General features: G+C 38.3%; 1 protein-coding gene and 1 non-coding gene across 2 annotated transcripts in view; one reads left to right on the top strand and one right to left on the bottom strand.

Moving 5' to 3' along the window:
• The window catches only part of Tafa1 (TAFA chemokine like family member 1), a 529,280-nt gene that overhangs the window by 157,296 nt on the left and 350,850 nt on the right, over nt 1-21,134 (top strand). The gene's annotated exons all lie outside the window — the stretch shown is intronic.
• On the bottom strand, nt 11,956-12,028 carry Trnak-cuu (transfer RNA lysine (anticodon CUU)). The gene has a single exon. It is a non-coding gene; the product is annotated as a tRNA-Lys (tRNA).

Here is a 21,134-nt window from a genome sequence, read left to right on the forward strand (position 1 = left end):
GGAAGGACTTGATGCAGCATTGTAGGGGATTACCAGGACAGAGAAGTGGGAGGGGTTGATTGGGGAATGGGCAGAGGGAAGAGGGCTTATGGGACTTGTGAGGAGGGGGGAACTGGGAAAGGGAAAATCATTTGGAATGTAAACAAAGAAGATAGAAAATAAAAAAATAAGTTATAGCTTTCCTATAAAACATAATCTATGCAGTATAATAAATAATTAGTAAGAGTAAAAAAAAAAAAGAATCTGGCAGCTCTTGTAAAGCCAACGCATCATAAGAATGGGCAGTTGAAAAGTGTGGTTGTTCCTTCTGCCTTCTCTCTTTGGCATGAACCCAGGCCATTCCACTCCTCAGCACTGTCATGGAGCAGGGCAAAGTCTCTGACCGGTGGAGAATGTCCAGCCTTGAAAGCTATGAACCAAGTCCTATAAGATAAATTTCCCAGTATCAGGTATCCTGGGATAGTAACAGAAAGTGAGGTAAGACATTTAGCAAGACTGTGCTTCAGGAATCAAGGGGAAATGATTCTAGATAAATAAAAATGAGAGAACTTACTTGTTAAGAGTTCTATCCTACTCGAGATGTACAAATGCTGTAGGGTACAAAGGAAAGGCATAGACAATAACTTGAGTCTGTGTGGAAAAATAGTGCCACTAACTATATAGACACATGTAGAAGACAGAATAAATGTATTTTTTTTCCTCTGTGACTCTTTTGTCCTCCTTCCTACTTTTAAATAAATCTGAATAAATAGTATAATCAATAAAGATAATTTTTAGAATATAATGTACAGAATAATAGGGAAATGGAGCTAAGTAGGAGCAGGTTGTGTATATTATTTAAGCTTCTGTTGTTGTAGTATATCGAAAGGTTAGGTGTACCTTCAGAAAAATCACTAATCTTTAAAAATATTACAAGGGTGAAAATTGTGAAATTAAAGCATACACAAGCAATATCTATTTAACATAACAGAAGCAGGATTGAAGGAATAGAGGTAACTAAAATGGCAAACATGACTTAGAACAGAAATAGAAAAATGGAAGGAGTGACTCCTGTTTCACATGTAATCAACATGGACTAAACAGTACAGCTAGAGGACAGATTGTCAGAGGTGGTAAGAAAACAGAAGTCAATTATATATATTTGTTTTTATACTTGGTGTGTGTGTGTGTGTGTGTGTGTGTGTGTGTGTGTGTATGTGTTGTGTGTGCATGCATGTATGTGTACATGATCTGTGTGGGTGGGATGATGCATACCACAGAACATGTGTAGAGGTGAGAGGAAAACTTTGCAGAGTCGATTCTCTTCTTTAACCTTGACCTAGTTTTCAGGGGTTGAACTCAGATCGCCAGGGTTATTTGGCAATCACCTTGGCCTGCTATGCCATCTTGCTGCCCTGGAGTCGATCATGTTTATAAGAGAAGTGCATTTGTTCCAAGAAAGAAAAAATAGGTTGGAATGGTTTTATGGGAAAAGAGACAATACTGAAAGGCAAACTGAAGGACTGACAGTGCAATACAGATGTAAAATGAAATAGGTTTAAAATGCTGATGGAGGCAAAGAAGAGCATTTTATATCATGTGTCAGTTCATAAGGAAGACAGAAAGCTTGTAATCATATGTATACAAAGTAATAGAGTTCAAAGACAATACAAAATTTCATTAAGGTAGAGTAAACATTTTAATAATAATTATGATGTCCAGTGCTTGACATAATCACAAAGAAATAAAAGATTTGCAAACAACTATACACTAGCCACAATTAACAGACATTTACAAAATCTTTAATGTAACAGTGAGTGAATTCACCTTCTCATCTCTAGACCATATGGAACATTCTCTGTTAACTCAGAAACAAACAATACAATGTGTTAAAGAATTAAAATCATTCGAAGTATTTTCCTCAACACTAGAAAAAAAAACATTTGAGAACTCATATGTGTGTGTGAGTGCATGTGTGTAGAGAGAGAGAAACTAAACAGCACAGTAAAAAAGAGTTAGCAATGAAATTACACACACAAGCATAGATACACTAAACATCCTTAGTAATTGAGATTAATGTAATGTAAAGTGATGTATAATCTGTGAAATGCAGATTAAATAAAAAAGGAATGTAATATGTATAAAAGTGTACATTTGGAAATAACAAACATTTTAAACAAACAAACAAACAAATCTTTCAAGTTTCTACTCAGGGATTTTTTTTTAAAGAGCATCAAACTAAATCTACAATAAAGAATAACGTTGAAAGTTAAAGATTAAAGTGCTAATAAACAACCAAGAGTAGAAAAACAGTAAAGAAATCAATAAAGCAAAAAAGACAAATTCTTTAGAAAAGAGAACATAATTGACAAAGCCTTTGCTATACTGAGTGAAAGATTAAAATTACCAGAATCAGAAAGAGCATGTGGGCTATCACTTATCTCATAGAACTGCAAGGAATAAAATGACATAAAGACCCATATGCAAGCAGGCTGGATGACAGAATGAAAGGAACAAGGGCCAAGAATTACACAAACTACTGAAACCACCAAAGAAACAGAAATGTGAATATTCCTACAACAAACATTAAATGAAAAGCCAATGCCTTCTCTAATAGCACTCAATTCACTAGTAACTTCTTTTCTTCAAAAATATTAAGATAATGACTTCCATTTCTCCTCCATATGTATGTATATATTATATGTATGTGTTTTTACATATGTTATATATTATATGTATACTATTAAATATAACTGAATCCATTTTTATAATATTTGAAAAGTAATAGTAACCCTTCACATAGTCTGTAAACTAGAGGGGGTTAGATATGGCCCAGTGGTTAAGATGACTTGCTGCTCTCTCCCCCTGAGGCACAGATCTAATTCTCAGCACCCACACTGAAGCTCACACCATCGAACCTCCAGTTCCAGGGACCTGATGCTCTCTTCTGCCCATGACATTGTGTGCATGTGACATACAAACAGGCATCCAGACAAAACATCCATATACATACTTGAATGAAGAAATAACATAATTTTTAAATAGAGAAAGTAAGTTCATTGTATAAGGGCAGTTAATTATCCTGATACCAGCATTAGACAAGATCAAAAATCCATTATAAATAAAGAGAGGAATTTCACCAAATCTCTACTAAGCAGAAATTATGTACATATATCTTATGAGAGATTATCTACCATAAAAATTCGGGTTTACTATTGGAAAGTAAGACAGCTATTACATGAAACAAGTTAGTACAACAAGCCAATATAAATAATTGGTTTATTAACATTTTAATGAACCAAATTACATGACTTCAGAAGATACAGGGAAAACTATTTTTAAGGTACTCCTGGCAAAATACATTCAACCAAGCAGTGACATTTTTTGAACTAAATAATTTCATTTATAATGTCACCCTGAAAAAGCATTTATTCATAAATTTAACAAAAATAATATGAGAGTTTGATAATGAAAAATTTAAGTATTAACACAGGAGAATAAATTGACTCAAAAGTTGGTAGTCATCAAAGTTGAGAGGTTTAAGAGGATTAAGATGATATCACTCTGCAGACTGACCAACAGAGTTTGTCAAGTGACCCTCACATTCATGTGCACTCTGCAGGGAACCTGTATAGCTAAGACCTAAGACTGTACAAAGCATTTCAAGGACCACATAGCTATAAATATTTCTAATTTAGTGTTAGGTAGTAGTTTTTATAAATGAAAAGATAAACATAAGCAGATAGAGCAAAAAAAAAGGCCAAGTATTTCATTAGTATACAAAATTTTTGTGTTTCAAGAAACCTCACTAAGAACATGAAAACACAGTTAACATTGGAGATACCCTTATTTAATCATATGCCCGATAAGCATTATATTCCAGGATGTATAAAAACCCTTATAACTCAACAACACTAAGACAGGTCCTTCAATATTCTAACATGGGGAGGGGAGTTGAACAAGTCACCTCTATAAAGAAGATACCATTAACCAGCGAAGGATGAGGAGATATTCAGGTTTTAGAGACAGATTTGTAATCTGCAAAATGTGAAATATGCAGTTAGCATGGGACCCATCAGTTTCACCACAGATACATCCTCAAAGACTTATCATCTATCAATAACACATGCATATGTATTCACAACAGCATAATTCATTGCAGTCAAGAGTTAGAAACAATGGATAAATAAAATATATATTAAAACCAAAATGTGATAGTATTCAACTATAACAAAGAAAAGGAAATTGCTCACGTATAGCAACCATTCGCAGGAAGTGATCTAGTTGGTATGTGATAATATTTGTGCTGGTTAGTCTTTCTCAACTTGACACAAATTGCAATCACTTCAAAGGAGGGAAGCTCAACAGAGGAGTTGTCTCTATTAGGTTAGTCTGTGGACTAATTTCACATTTCCACACAAAGAGCCTAGGCCACCAGGGGAAATGCCACCCTGGGCTGGTTGGTAGTTCTAGGTTGTATAAGAACAGACTGAGCAAGCCATGAGGGGGAAGACAGCAAGCAGCATTCCTCCATGGCCTCTGCTTCAGTTTCTGTCTCCAGGTTCCTGCTGTGAGTTCCTGTTCTAGTTTCTCTTAAAATACAATAAGCACATGCTGCCCCAAATTGCTTTTGGTCATGTTTTGGTCATCACAGCCATAGAGAAGCAAACCACAATAGCATTTCTATAAAATTCCCAAACTATAAAAATCTATAAAAATAGAAACGATGTTGGGGAAGTATAGGAAGTGATGGATATTCTCAGGGACAGGGTTTTCTTCCTAAAAGGATAAAAAATTAGATTGCTTAATAGCTATGACTATACTAAAAATTCTGAATTAAAAGGGTAAATTTTACTGTATTTATTTATGCATTTACTTGATGTGATATATATATGTGTGAGTGAGCGAGTGTGTGTGTGTGTGTGTCATACTATGCATGTGAAGATGATCAAAAGAGAACTTGAAGAAGTCAGTTCTCTTCTTCCACCATGCTGCTACTAAGGATCTAATTCAGGTCATCATGTTTGGCAGCAAGTACTTTGATCTGTTAAGCCATCTTGCCAGTCCTCAGTTTTATGACACTTGAATCACAGTTCAATATATCTGTTATTTAAAAAGACATCTTAAAATAATATACACTAAAACTGTGTACATTTGAGATCAATGTACCAATCTTAATTCAGAGCTAGAGCAAAATTCCAAGGTTGCTGCTCTGGTACCTGACAAAGGTGCTTTGGCTAAGAATTCCATCAGTAACACCCACTTGTGTTCCCCCTCCCCAACTCCCAGCCCATTGGAAAAGCCAGCTAGAACTCTAGCTCAAGTTACAAAGGAAAGTATATACATATAATTTAACCAATATTCCATGTTCTAAAGTGACATGTTGTCCCTGAACAATAGCGGGAAGGGAGTATTTGCTCCAGAGAATCAGTTTCGGTTTTGTGGGGTTAGAATATGGTACATGAGGGGGTCATTGGGGGTGGGGTGGGGTCAGGGTGGGTACAGTATAATAGGCCAAGACAGTAGAGGACCTCACCTAGGAAAAACCTGATTCCTTATGTTTTGAATTTCATATAACGCTTTGTCTTTCTGAAAAGAAAGCTTCACATTCTTCAGGCCAAATGTCAGTGATACCGATTTCCAGCTGTATCATATCTATAGGCTGTTTTTATATCAGTCCAATCCTCTCACATCACTTGAATATTTTCCTGGAACCATTGGCACTCTCTCCTTCGAAACATAGACACATTTCTTGTGTTACCTAAAATCTAAACTATCTAAATTCTCATCAGTTCTGTGTGGGTGAGAACTCCAGCCAGGGACATGCGGCCATATCACCGACATCCCATGTGACAGAATGCCAATGTTGTGAATCATACAAGACAGTCAATAGCCACTTCACAAATATTTAAGTGGCAGTTTACATTCAGGAATATATGAATATGTTTATATATATTTTTCCTACTAAGCATAAGGACCATATCTCTGGATCTAACCTTCTGCTGCTCTTTACATTTCTTCAGCGATAAGTATAAGCACTATCTTTCTGCCACACAAGACATTTTGTCTTGGTCCATTTTGTGCTGCTATAACAGAACACCTCACTCTGTGTTCTTTATAAAGAACAGACTTGTTGACTTGTTTTCTTGCAGTTCTGAAGGCTGAGAAACACAAGAGGAAGGGGTCAGGAATGATCTGGAAAGGACCTTTTCTCTGTGTTATCCCATGGTAGAATATCAGGAAGAGCAAGAAAGGAAATTGAGCACGTTTTGTAAGAGAGAAAAATGCTTCATGAGCGAACTCCCAGAATGATGCCAATAATCCATTTAGGAAGACTTGTGCCCATTTATGTCCCAAATCTCTCCCACTGCACCCCACCAGCCAACATATGAACTCTAGGTATACATCCAAACCAAAGTCTTATCACTTGTATCACAGACAAAAGAAAATAGACCAAGGAAACCCCTCTTCTTTGATATACCTACCTTAACATTAGCTAGATTTTAAGGCTGTAGACTGTATACTGTAGGCATGGTTACAACAAGGAAACCTCAAGCAATTTAGAGCTTGCAGGTTTCAAGACTTTCCTTCCTAGGAGAGTTCATTTTCAAGATGACTTTTACTGAGGAGATGTGGGCTAATGTCTGTTTATTCCAAGTAGGACCCAACTAGCACACAAAGCAATAATTACTCTACCTAAGTCTAACTAGGTGCTTTTACACCTTTTATTTTCAAGGAAATGGATGTCTAGAAAATTTGAGTTTTAAAGCAGTTGCTTTTGATATTTAGGCAAGTAATTGTAAGTTGTTTTAATTAAAAAAAACAAGAAGGAGAAGAAGAAACTGTATCACATGCAATGACAGTATCTCTTTGGGTGTTAATTTGCCCCACATGTTTTCAAAGTGCATTTGACAGTGCAGTGCAACCATGACCTCCCCTAGAAATTTCATTGCATATAAATAATGACCTGGAGCAGCAACTGAGATATTTAGTGAAGCCCCACCACTGATCCACAGACCCAGACTCTAAAGTTGAACTGAAGTGTGTTTCCCATGCAAATAGCATTTCCAAAACTGCCAGATTGCATGGAGTGGAAAGGGACAGTTGATATTTTGGTTTGAAAGTCAAGTTGTTGTCCAATGCACTAAAGAACGTAATGTAAATAGAAGCACAGATTACAGCACATTTATTCTCCTATTTAATCTTGATGCATTTTTGAAAGTTAGACATGTTGGCATTAATTCTTTTTTCTGTGATGATGACTAATGTTATTACCATATCGGTATCATACTCATTAAAATCTACATAATTCACATTTACATTCATATACACATTTACCACTTCTCCAGTCCAAAAATATCCCACTGAACCCTGACCAATGTGTTTGTACATTTCCACAATGCTCCTTCTGGGATCCCCAGGCCACATAACACAGCGAAGAGTTCATTAGGACCATGTCACCAGCATAGCTATAATTAAGGCTGCATCAGCAATTTCAGGGTTTATAACTCTGCTGTAAAGTTGTTCTCTGGGATGAAACTCAGCACAAAAGCTCAGCCTGGGAATAGATCGTTTACCAGATCTGGGGGAGTGTGTGCATATGGGGGATTGATTTGGTTGTTTATGATTCTCTGTACTGTTCATCTGATTCCTTGTGGCATTTGAATCAGGTTGTTTTATGGGCTTGGTGATCATCAGGAACTGACATTTTCACTAGTGTTTGTGCAGATCTCACTTAGACTGTAAATATCACAGAGACTTGGCCAGAGTTTCTGCCTATATTCCTTGAGTGGGGACAATATGCATAGAAATGAAATTCAGTTGGAGCAAGAGGTACTCTAATTAGGTGGCAACTGTGTCATTTCATTTAAGTCGATAGAGAATGAGTTCCATAGTTAGTCATACATTCTTGCCAAGTATATACTGCCCCACACACACTCAAATTGCTCTGAGATATTTGATTGATAAATCACTGAAAGTGATCAGAAAAATTTTGAACCAGCTCTGTTAGAAAACTGCTCCTGAACACTCCTAGATGAGGAAAAGTTGACGGCTACTTGGGAGAGTGTATCACTGGAAGCTTCCCAGTACCCCAGTAGGCTACCCACACTTGTGCATCTATCAGCAGTCCTAATCAGTCCTATCAGCAGTACTAATAGGACTCAGTGGGATAAATAAATACATAAATAAATAAACACAATAATCAATAATTATAACAAGAGGAAATTAATTTGGAGGAGGGGTGTGATGGGAGATCTCAGGAAGGTTGGAGGGCTGGACTTATAAAGTGGAAACAATCAAGCTATATTGTATATATGTATGAAATTTTCAAAGAACAATAAAACATTAAGAAAGATTAAAAAAAAACTGCAGCCCACATTTCACAGTAACTACAGGGGGAATATCCCAATCGGAAGGCTCATAAATTCTGTATATTCTTGGACTGGTTACTATTGGCATCGCTTTTTCATATTAATTTTGTTACTGACAATTTAATACAAACTGCTTACTCCCAACCTCTCCTCTTCCTCCTACTGCTTCCAATCTCCACTCATAGTCATCAGTCTCTTTTCCAGATCCACAAACTTTTGATTTTGTTATATGACTCATTTAGGTTAGCCAGGGTTATCTGTGTGAACGTTGAGTTGTCAGTATCCATTTGAGTTTGGTGGGCTCCTCCACTGTTATCCTGGAGATAACAGTCACCCTTTCTTTGAATAATTCCATAGCAAATAGTCTAGCAGTGAGGGTAGGATTTTCTTATCCAGTCCTCTGTTCATTCCTTACTGTTAACAGACCTAGTCCAAGCCTCTACAGTTCCTGTGAGTTCCTGATTGCAGTGGTTGTATTTTGCCCAACAGATGACATTTCTCTGCCCTTTTGCCTATCTTCTGATTATTGTATTCTTTCTAAATCCTTTATCTGAGATATTCCCTGAATTTCTGAGATGATTGTATAAATGTCTTACATATGACTGAGCATACATACATCACTTATTCTCAACACCCTGTATAACCACAGGTCTCTGCTCCACCACTGTTCACTAGAAAGAAAGGCTTTTATGACTAAGGCTATAAGGAGTATGGTCTATAAATATAGAGAATGCAGTTTGATACCATGGCAGGTTGTTAAACAATACTATTCAGTTTATCCATAGGGCCTATAATATCCCTGTTTTTTGTTTGTGTGTGTGATATTTTTAGTACCAGGCATGAGTTTTCTCTACTGTGGAGCCAGTCTCAAATTCAATTAGATAGTAGTTAGTTGACCCCATAAGAGTAGTGCCATTGTTATACAGTCAACACATCTTAACTGGCAAGTGGTTCTAAAGATGATAGGATTCTCCCCCAGCAGCCTGCATAACACCTCTGGGAACCATGAAAGCTATCTGGCAGGAAGGAAGCTTCTAGATCAGTTCCAGGAAGATTTCTCTATATCATACATGCAAAATGTGCCATCTTCAGCAATGGGGTCTTATCCCTACCTCCTCTTTTGCAGATGTTGCCATTTTGAGACACCTGACTGTAGTATGAGAGAACAGAACAGGCATTCACTCCTGTTATAGTCAATTTGTGGCTAGAGACATTGTTATATTTGATACAAGTTAAATGTAGTCTTAGGCACGTGTCCAAATAATTAGAAATCATATTTTTTCCAGTGAGGGATTAACTATTAATGGCATGTGTAATAATTACAAGCTGGAACTTAGAAGTCCAGCAAAATGAAATAGGATTCAAGCATTCTTTCAGTGCTTTTATGCATCTAGTTTTGAACAAATGACTTAACACCATTAAGCTTCCATTTCTCATGTATTATATATATATATATATATATATATATATATATATATATATTCATATAAGGAGTTGGATAAAATATGAAATCTGACAACCCTGTAAAGCACAGCACTTAGGACATAGTGGCATTATTATGTTGAGTTGTATTTGGCCTAATTGGAATGGCTTTTTAATTTGTCACCTATCATTTATTTATTCACTCATTTTCTCATGGAGTTGTTTCCACTGTTCCAGACACTTTGATGTGTCTGGAGAATATGCTGATCTGGATTGGTGTAATTCCTTTCCTTCTTAGATAAAATTCTAGTGAAAGGGACAAAAGTTATTAGATAACAAAATAACCATGAACTTTGAGGTGCTAAGAAGGAATCAGGTAACAGGTTCAGTTAGAGACTAACAACCAGGAGATCAAAACGAGTCTTAATTCTAAACATCCAGGGAAGGCTTCCAGGCGAAGGGGTGTATAATGCTGACATGTAACCGACCAAAAGTGGTTGGAAGGCCTGCTCAGAACAAGGTTTCTCAGGCCAGCAGGAGCCTATGGTGGATGGAGCTTGGGATGGATGCTCAAGGACTTAAGAGAAGACCAGTTTTCTGGGCTAGGGATATCATAATCTCCAGGTTCTTTCCTACCCAGCAACCCTAGTAAATAACCAACTATTCTGTGAGCAAGAGGGAATTCCTTCTGATGACAAATCAATGGGCAATGTGAGCACAGACTCTAATGATGCCTCTTCTTGGTAGATCTGGGTTGAAGGCTTTACTAGGAAGAAATTATGAGGTAGTATAGTATTCATGCTGTCAGCAGAACTCATGCAAAGAGAACAGACCTCTAGCAGCCAAGGTGCCATAAGTTGGACATAGTTGTCTCTGTATGGTATCATTATAATGAATTCAAGAAGTCTGGAGTTTAAAATGACATTCAGCTCAGAACAGTCCTGTTTTGGAGTTCTCTGTGGTGATGGGTAGGTATATGTGATACCTCAATATGTGAAAACTGAGATCATGTGGTTTCAGTATCTAGGTTTTAACTTTTGCAACTGACAATTATCTGAATGGCAGGATGACATCAATAAGCATCTTGTAGGCTTAAGCTGGTGAGAATAAGATGATGTGAGAAACTGGAGAGGGAAAGGATGGGGAGAGGAGTAACAAAGGCTTTTCATTCATGAAAGGAGTTTCCATTCCATCTGAGGTATGGTTAGCAGCCCAATAGAGATGATAAAATGTGCTTTTAGACTTGAAATACAAAATGTCTCCCAAAGATTCTCACTTAACTATTATATGCTTAATTCCCCCAGCTGTCAGTGCTGTTTAAGGAAGCTGTGGAAATGTTAGGAGGTAGGGAAAAAGGGTTACTGGTGATGGGGGCTGAAGAATTTGTTGTGTGACATACACTTTCTGTCTGCCATGAGGGGAACAACCCTTAGGCTCCTTGTCTCCATGATATTCTGTCCTAGCAGGTAGGGGCAAAAGATGGTGGACTAGATGCTTTACAACAGTGAGCCAAAACAGAAGCATCGTTTCTTCGAGTTCTTTCAGATGTTTAGGTCCTATATGATTAAACTCACTCATGAAGTATATTCTTCAAGAAGCATGTCTCAAGTTGGTCAGTGAAAGCTGTTTCTAAGAGTCAGTGATGACTCTGATCTTCCTCTCTGGTAAAAGAGGGTATCAGCAAACATCTATATCTGGGGCTGTATTGTATCACAGGGTGTTCTGAAATATACTTGGAGATGTTAGATGTTCTTAGTATCAATGTACAGACAAGGACAGGAGGTGGAGTTCACAAAGGTCCCACTTGCTGAAAGTAGTTCTGACAGCAGAACCATTCAAGACGTCTGTATCTTTACTACTTTGTGGGTTTTTTTTTTTACCACCTTTTATCCCCGTTTTTACCCACTATCATTCGATAGGAGAGAGAGAGAGAGAGAGAGAGAGAGAGAGAGAGAGAGAGAGAGAGAGAGCTATCTCAGCATCTAACTTTGTCCCGGCCTGTGGGTGTTTTTGACAGGGGACCCTAGAAGAGAAGGGCAGAGAAACAAACAGGAGACGCAAAGAACTAGGTCTTGAGCAGTTAATTTGTCTTGACCTCGTTCTTTGCATCTCCTGTCTCTGTTTCTCTGCCCTTCTCTTCTAGGGTCCCCTGTCAAAAACCCCCACGGGCCGGGGCAACTGGCACCCAATGTAGGGCTCGAACCCATGACCCTGAGATTAAGAGTCTCATGCTCTACCGATTGAGCTAGTCCGGCATTCAGCCAAGATGAATCTCTGGCAGCTGCAAGATGTTTTCTTCTTCTGGGAGGGCACAGTGACCACTTGATCTCTCCAAGGTCTGTAGCTGAGGAAAAGTCAAAACCGAAGCCTATCTTTAAAATGAACTCTAAACAAAAAGTAAAGTCAGTTTGGCTCCTGGCATAACTTCTTTCCCTTTGTTGTTTCTTCTTTGAGCATGACTGCTAACAAGCTCTAACCAACAACCACCCATGCTGCCTATTGAGGTTCTAGTATTTATATACCTTCTGAAAAGTTTTGAGAATCCCAAACATCACACAATTGAAGAAACTATCTACAGATGGAAAAAACCTGCCTCTTGTAAAGCATGAGGCAAATCATATTCAGCTGCTGCAGACACTCCAAAGTAGCACAACATACCCACACCTGAGATTAAAATGCAAACACATTCTTATTTCTGTGTTTTTGTAAAGAACCCAGAATTCTAGGATTCTCACTACAGACTTTAATTCTACAGTATCATTAGTCATAATTCCACCAGGATGTAACCTGTTCACTTCCAGACAAACAGTATGTTGTGTCTCTACACCTCTTCTTTCTATATAAAATATCATTTTTGGTGCTTTGAATCTTTAAAATCCAAGGACATGTACAAGATCAGCATATTTTTCTGATTTTCTTCTCTCCAGCTACAAAATATCTTTACGACTGTTACAACATGGTCTTTCTAAATGACCTTCAGAACTTAATTTGAGTGCTTTGTTATCACAGGGTGAACAGAGAACTCAAATTTTCATTAGTTTTTTTTGGGGGGGGGTTAGTATCATCTTGCCTTAGTTTAGTGTGTTTGTTTTTTTATGCATTGTAAAAACTGCACTGAGCGTTTTCTGGTTTTGCTTTGTGAGTGTTGTTAGCTTGTTAAATAACGATGTAGCAACAAGCAGTTGTTTAGTGCTTTCCTCAAGGACTTATTTGCAATTCCATTAAAAAAGAACATAGGAAAGTACTCTCTGTAAACTTTTCAAAGTAATATTGTCTGGTCTTCATCTGCTTGATTTACTCTCAAGATGCTACAATTATTTTCAAATAAAGAAGTTGGGTGAGCTATAGAAGATGCCCCCTTTCTTGGATTGTCTTAGAGGCTCAGTTAGGATTTTGAAGAGATGTTCCTGAGATCTCTTAGGCCACCCTGATCAATTGTGGTTTACCCACCTTGATTCTTGTGTGTTTCTATAAATGCAAAGAAATTATATATGTAGTTAAATACCAGAAGAAATTGATCTATCCATTGCACATCAAATTGTCACACTCAGATAATGTTTGTTCACACTTAAAACAGTGTTTTCATTATAGATTCTGGAAGAGTTAGGCTGTGGGTTATCATTTGAAAGTGAAGAAAGACTGGAAAACTTACAGCTAGGAAGAGATAAAGGATGCTAGACAAGGATGGGGCCTCACTTGCAGGCAGGATTGGTGCGGACCACTCAGTTCTGAGTGAGAAACTTGCTGGTTTAACACAGACACTGGGTCCATGCCAATCCTTCATTTTCTTGGAGTCTCGTAGTATTCTGTCGTGGTGCTTATCTGCTCTCTGGAACCTGAAATGTGTAGTCACCAGGACAGTGACAATGCCTAAAGGGGGGTAGCTTCTCAACTGGTCTTCACCCACCCTCTGCTCATTTTCATGCCCATGTGCCTCCCTGTTCCTAGGCAATGGGTTGGGTCTTCGGAGTTTCTTCCAAAACAACATTTTGCTTCTGAGCTTGGGTAATAAAATGGTGAAGCTTCCTCCTGCAGTCCCCTACCTTCTCTGCTTACTTGCTTTTATGATGCAAGCTGCCTTCCAGAAGAGGCAGAAATATGAGGGCCCTGTTCAGGAGCCTGTGAGTAGCTTAGGCTCCACATTGAGCAGATTGCTAGAAAGTGAATTAGTCAAACCCACAAGAATGAACATATCTTTCCTTTACCTGGAGAGTTTAGAGCAGAGCTTCAGCTTTGGCTGAATCCTCTGTTAGATACCTAGAAAGCAAGGACCTAGTTACATTGCACACAGATCCTTGGTTTATACAAACTGTGTAATGTCTTAAACGATTACATTTTATCCTAAGTCATTACATAGCAACAGATAAGCATACTTACTTCTAGTAAAGGCAACTTGCCATACTTACTACAGAATATATACTTTACTCCACAAAATAAGCTCACTGAGTAGAGTATGAAGACATTTCCCTAAGGATTCTATGTGAAAACAGTGAACTTTCTTACTCCTTTGTCTGTAGCTTTAGAGAAAGATTGATATTAGAATCTCTCAGTTATGCAATGATGTAAGAGTGACTCGTGGTGGGTGAGTCAACCACTGTAGTCTCTGACCTACTAATATGTCCTGTGTGTGATAATTATCCTTTCAAAGTCAAGTTATATGTGGCACATGATATTTGAGGTTATAATGGAGTTAAAAGTTTCCACTTTTATTTTGGAGTTAAAAGTAGCCACTGAAACACTGCAGCATAAGGCATGACTTCCTGTTTGTGATGACTTCCTATTTGTAATGTAAGCAAATCCACTGCAGTACCTGTCACATATGAGTGTGGCACATGCAGTTAGCACAAACTTCTTGATAACGATAGCAAAAAGATATGTTCATGATTTGTATAATTATTATATTATTTTTTAAAGATTTATTTTAAGTACTTACTGAATTTATACAATGTTTCTTATAATCCAGTATGAGTGTTACCAGAAGCCATCTCATAATCTTCTATCCATATTGACCATATCTTCTTTAAGTCTAGAGCCCATACTGGGATATTGGCCTGTCCCCTTTAAGGTCCACTTTATACTGTGGGCCTCAGTTTATGTCCCTTGTACTAAACAATACACATCTACAGGGGTTACCTTTCAAATGTTCTACAATATGTCACAGATCCACATAGAGAGAATGTTACTGGTGATGGCAAGTACCCAGAGTGAGGGCTACAAAGGCTAGGAACACAGTAGTTGACAAAAGCAGGCTCCCTTCCCACCAGTTAGGAGAAGGAGGGTTGCCTGAAACATAAGGAGGCAGGCTCACTGATGGCAAAGGGCACAGGGCCAAATCGTGGTAAAGATTATGTGAGACATGAGAGCCACTTTTGACTAATAACTTGTGTATTCCTCAGTGGAGCTGTTCTCTGTCAGGCTCTCAGCTGGAAAATAGGTCTCCTTCATGACTCTATTCTGTGAGCTTTGGAACCGCCTCCACACTATTGTGCTGGGTATAGGGAAGAAAATGAATGTGATCAGAGTGCTGTGGGGTGTCTTTAGTTCCCGAGGTTCTGACATTTAGCTTTTAAATGCTACACACAATGCGCTAGTATTTGATTCAAAAAATGCATTAACAGCTTAACATATTCAAATATCAGAAATGGGAATTTGGGATTACTAATGCTAAGGTTCTTGATTCAGCTGCTAGTTTGTTATCGCTTGATTGCTCTGTACTTCAGCCTCCTGAGCACTGGGAGTGGAAGCATGCACCACCACATTTGGCAAACATTTATTTCACTTTCGCTCATCTGCACAGCTCTGGGAACAGAACTTAGAGCCTTACACATGAGAAGGAAGCCTTCTCCCCAGACCTGCATCGAGCTGTCTAATGTTCTTATTGACAAACACACACATATATGTTAATGTGTGTTTTCACAGAATGTCTTACATTCCTTAACACATTTCTTTACATAAACTTTGTATTCTTGAGATTCTTACATAAGGCATACTGCTTTATGAACTGTATACATCTATTAGCAATTTCAGCCAATTTGGTTTGCTTTTTAGAAGTAGTGTCATGTTTTATGGATGCTGTTTACATTTTATGCATATGATGGCAATAACTACGGGTTTAGACTGAATTGAAAATGGAAAGAAATATAATTTATGTCTAGGTTCAGGAGGTTCTCAGATAGAACGGTAAATCTTCAAAGCAGTGTTCATTATCAACTGGCTCAGTCCTTCTGAATAATTATTCTGTCATTGAATCCTAGCAATATTCAATACATTTGACTTGAGGTATATGTACGTAGGCTTGGCATCAGTCAATAACATCATTGGACTCATGGCTTCAGGTGAAAATGCCCGTTTGGGGTAGTTTTAACTGTTCAAAAAAATAATTCATCGACTAATTCTTGCCCAAGTTCACCTTTTCAAGTTTTCCTGGGACCACTCATTGTGCACCAAGTGTGAGGAGTAGATCAAAGGTTAATGATACTTAATTGGACTTCATTAAGTGATAATATAAGTTCTGGAGCTCCTCATTACACCCCAGGACTGGACAGCAATGTCATAACATCAAGAAATAATGAAGCAGAAGCCATGCATTATCATGCACTGGAACACTCCAGCTGCTTATTATGTTTCAGATATATTGTCTCCACTGAGGTGTAGAGTGAGGTGCATATTAATATCTTGGTCAAGTTCCAGTTTTGAGAAGAGTCATATTTTCATATAATAAAGACTTTCTGGTTGGAACTGTTAGGATTTCGACAATGATTGGGTGTTGTTTATCTTTTATTAGTATTTATTAGCTGCCCTCAGCCAGAGGAGACAAGGTTATTTGATCCTTCCATGAGATGTATAGTCTACCTGAAGCAGTTTCCTGTTCCTGCATCTCTTTTGAATGTAGGGACTATCTATACCCTTATTTCTGTGGTTGGCAATTTCTAAGCCACTTAATGAAAATAACATATTTGCAAGTAGGCATATTCTATTTACATTGGACTCCAGTCTGCAGATCTCATTTTGATTCTAGGATGAGAATCCATGCATACAAAACAGTAGTGTCTGTCATTAACATGTCAGGGAGAACTGATGGGCAAATGTGTAGTGTAATGCCATGTGCTTCAGAGATAACCACAAGGATGGGGTAATGAGCTGACCTTGGCCTTCTGTAGCACAATACTAATACACTAAAAAAAGATAGCATCCTTCCTCACAATTGAATGTAATTATCCCTAATCTGTAACCCAAGCAGAGAGCTCAAATTGTTCATCCAAACACTAACATTAAACTGCTCCTCTCTAAGATGTCAGCATGATGCTTCAGATTCCTGTGCCTGCCTGACAGAGGAACTGGGCAGTACAATGTACCTCTTGTGCTGTGTTTTCCTTTCAGCTTGCTGTGAATAAAGGAGTAAACGATTAAGTCAACACTTCACACTAATTCAAGATAATTGACTGTCATGATTGATGGGATAGATGGGAATAAAGAAAAAGAGGTCATGGCCCCCACCTGAAAATAATTATCATCAGTGGACTTTGCAGTTAACATTACTTGAGCCCATATTTTAAGGATGCCATACATATAAGATATATCAACATATATTTTTTCCTCTTGTAAGTTGTTAAAGCTCTGTGTGTTAAATGGCATTTTTATCCCATTCATTTCAAATCAATAAATTTTTAACCCTGTTTTGTGACAGAAAATATGTCTCCATGCTGCCTGCGCAAAAACCACAGCTTGCATCCTAAACAGAAGATGAGATAGATTATTATGGAGCCATTATAACTAAGTGAGTGCCCATATGCCAGGAACACAGATTCGAGCTACCTCAAATTCCATGTTTCAACATGGAAGCCATTTTGCAGGCTTTTTATAGTTTTACAGAACAAAGAAAGTCTTAAATAAAGTATAAAAATATATTGGCAGGTATACTGTAAGCAAATACAACAAGATGGGGGGAAGCTTTTTTTTTAAAAAAAGAGGCAACAACATGATGTCTGATGACATGACGTCATATACTCTTGCACTGGTGTTCTGCTAAATCAATAGCTTATGAAAGATTTTTATTCATTATCACAACGTGATAGTTCAGATCCAGGGTAGGGCAAGAAATGCCTGTTCGTTTGAGAAGGCTAAAAGTAGTCCAAAATAATTGCCTCCAAACCTGCTGATTTCCAATCTCCCCACAGTACTGAAATTCCAACCTGTCCATCAGACACACACAGGAATTCCTTCCAGATGGTTTTGCTGTTGCTGCTGTTGTTGTTCAACACCAGGCACAACTTCTTTTCTGGAATTTCCATTCATTCACAATCTTCATCTGAATGTCTTTCTTCTTAGGAAGTTACCAGGCTTTTAAGGAAAACAAACCTCCCAGCCCACACGCTGGGCTGGGTGTATATTACTGGGAGACCTTATCTCCTGGAAGATAGAGGTTAACTCTGAAGGCCATAGAAAAGTCACAAGAAGTTGGTCAAGGAGGGCATGACAAAGACAGAGAAGAGCGGGGAACCTGCCTGATAGAAAGACACATTTCTTTGAGTCCAGAGGCAGTTGTGTACAGAAAGCCTTAATTGCTGTGAAACTGCAGGCCCTGGCAGCACTGGAGGTGGTGTTCCATCCAAGTCTGTCTTTCCCAGTCTTTGACAGTTGTTTGTTGTTTGTTTTGTTTTGTTTTGTTTTTTACTTATTTATTCATTGGATATTTTATTTATTTACATTTCAAATGTTATCCCCTTTCCTGATTTCCCCCCAGAAACCCCCTAGCCCATCCCCACTCCTCCAGCTTCTATGAGGGCGTGCCCCCACCTACCCACCCACTTCCCCATCCCTGCCCTCCCTCCACTGGGGCATTGAACCTTCAAGGAACCAAGGGCCTCTTCTCCCATTGATTGTACTTTTGTAGTTTGCTCCTCTTTGAATGACCTGTACTATAATTTCCTTATTTTGTCACAAATTCATTTCTCTTAAAAGACTATGTATGTGTAAGACTATATGTAATGTGATATTGATTATAAGTAGAAGAGAACTTCCAAAGGAACGTAAATCAAGACAAAAGAAAGTTTTCATTTAGAGCCATATTTGAACAGGAGTTGCTGAGCCTAAAGTTGCATGTTATCACAGGGATGTGGACTCGTAAGAGTGAGGATGCCTCAAACAGGAGCCCTTCTGCGCTGATGCCTGAAAATAACCTGTTAAGTTACAGCCTCCCAGGAACAGAGAAACTTCTTGGAATTCTAGGGATGGTAATTCCTGGAAAATAACTGCCTCGTGGGAAAATACAGAGACCTAAAGGTTTGTCCTTATAAACCCCTGCAACACCTGGTTTGAGGACATTCTCAGCTGGGAACCTCCAGGGAATGGTCCTGACCAAAGTCCATCTCTTGGTCCGTATTTAATATTTAATAAAACTTGCTTTAAATTTGGCCTAAGATGGTAGAATTGGTTTTTCTCCCTCTCGAATTTCAGAATTAACACTCCCTGGAAATAAGGCTGGAGAATGACCTTCTTGTCTTTAATGCCCAGCCTCCTGTGCCTTCTCTCTCACTGGGTTTCCTTTCTAATGTTGAGTTTCTCCTAGTATGCAGTTCCACTACTTAGGAATAATTATTATAGCTCATACAGATTTTAAATTTTGCCCCGAGGGTCACTCGAAATTGTTGAAGAATCTTAAACACTTCTGGTGTTCTTTCCTTATTCTTTTAGGAAGTTGAACTTACCTTTCTGTTCTTTTGCACTGCTCTCTTTACACCTCCCAGTAATTTGTGCTCTGAAGCTTAATTCAGCTCTTCGCATTAACGTAACAGCAGACTGTAGGCTAAAATCCTATTTTCCTGAGATGTGAATGTTGAGAGTGAAAACGGAGGCCTTTTCTCATCCTCAGCACCAGATCCCTTCATCTCTTGCATGTGGATGGGAGCACGGTAGGTACTCAGTGCAAATGCCATTTCTGATAAGCAGACACATGCATTGTGTTTGTGATGTGGTTAACGATCTCCACCATGGTCCTTTGACTTAAAAAAAAAAGTATCTGGTGCATTTAATTCTCTATACTGAAGGAAAATAGGCTCTGCATGGCCCATGGAGTCATCTCTGTGTATTTATTATATACTTCTCAGAAGCTCTGGCTGCTTCAGTCATTCAAGTCCTGGGGCTTCACTCCATGATTTAACAGAAATACTAAGCTTTTGCATTTTTTTTTCAGAGTTGACCTTTTGTTGAATTTATTTCCTTGGCTGAGGACAATCTATGTCTTATCTTTGCCTGAATCTGGACATAATTATAGATTTTCCTGTGAGCATCCTTGGGGTCTCCTTCAACTTCATCATCGGGCACCTGATCTGCAAGGGTCATCTCTTCTCCTTTCTTTCTTTTCACCCCGCCCCACCCTCATTCTTTCAGTTCTTTTCCTAGAGAGCCAAGACCTTTAAATTGCTCTCAGCTCCAAAGGAAACTCAAGCTTTTGATAACAGCACGTGCAATGCCCTGCCCCACCCCCTTCACTATCAGTTAGCATATCAATGCACACCAAGAGCTAGCCCTTGGAAGAAGCTACTGGGAGTCGCATTTGCTTCTTGCCTCTGCAGATAATTAGCAGATTCTTTAAAACTTGTGAAACTGTGAAAACAATGAGTCAAGCCAGTTTGCTTTTCTGAAATGCTCACCTCCTGCTTCATCTTTACTACGCTTCACACACCAGCTTCACACGAAATTTCAGTAGAGAAACTGAGAGTACACTGAGGCGTGCACTCTTCCTCATTTCCTTCGGTGTGGGGGGAAAAAAACAAAAAAGAATAAAAGCACAGCATTTTCGCTTACTCCTCACATAACCTGGGATCATTTTCTGTTCATCAGTAGCTGGTCAAGGTATTTTCCGAACTCCTGTTGATGGGACTATAACTCACAGAAGTCTTATATATGCAAGGCTCAATTAGCAGAAAGGGCCTCGAACAAAAACAAACAAACAAACAAAAAACCCCAAGACTTTTGTATAGGAGACTTTTGCTTGTGCTTTCTGGTCATTCTTACCCCTAGTCAAAGGTTACATTACCCTTTTAGCTTTACGCATTAGCTTTATCTGTTTCTTCTTAATTTTATATGATGGCTTTACATAAGTAGCTTCATTATTCTATAAGATGCCTGTGAACCTGGTTGTGTCTAATTATATAGGTCACCATTGCATTACAGGATTACAGAGACATGTTTAGAGGAACCCCTGTAGTACTGTTTTACCATTTTGAACTCATGACACTAACAGTCTTCCTGAGTTTTTCTCAGGAAGTGTGTCTTAGTTAACCTGAGATACTTAGCATGTGATAAACCCCATTACCCAAAGCAAACTGGGGAAAAAACGTTTTTTTTCATTTTATAGCT

This window comes from Apodemus sylvaticus, chromosome 2, assembly GCF_947179515.1.
Source record: "Apodemus sylvaticus chromosome 2, mApoSyl1.1, whole genome shotgun sequence".
Taxonomy (NCBI): Eukaryota; Metazoa; Chordata; class Mammalia; order Rodentia; family Muridae; genus Apodemus; species Apodemus sylvaticus.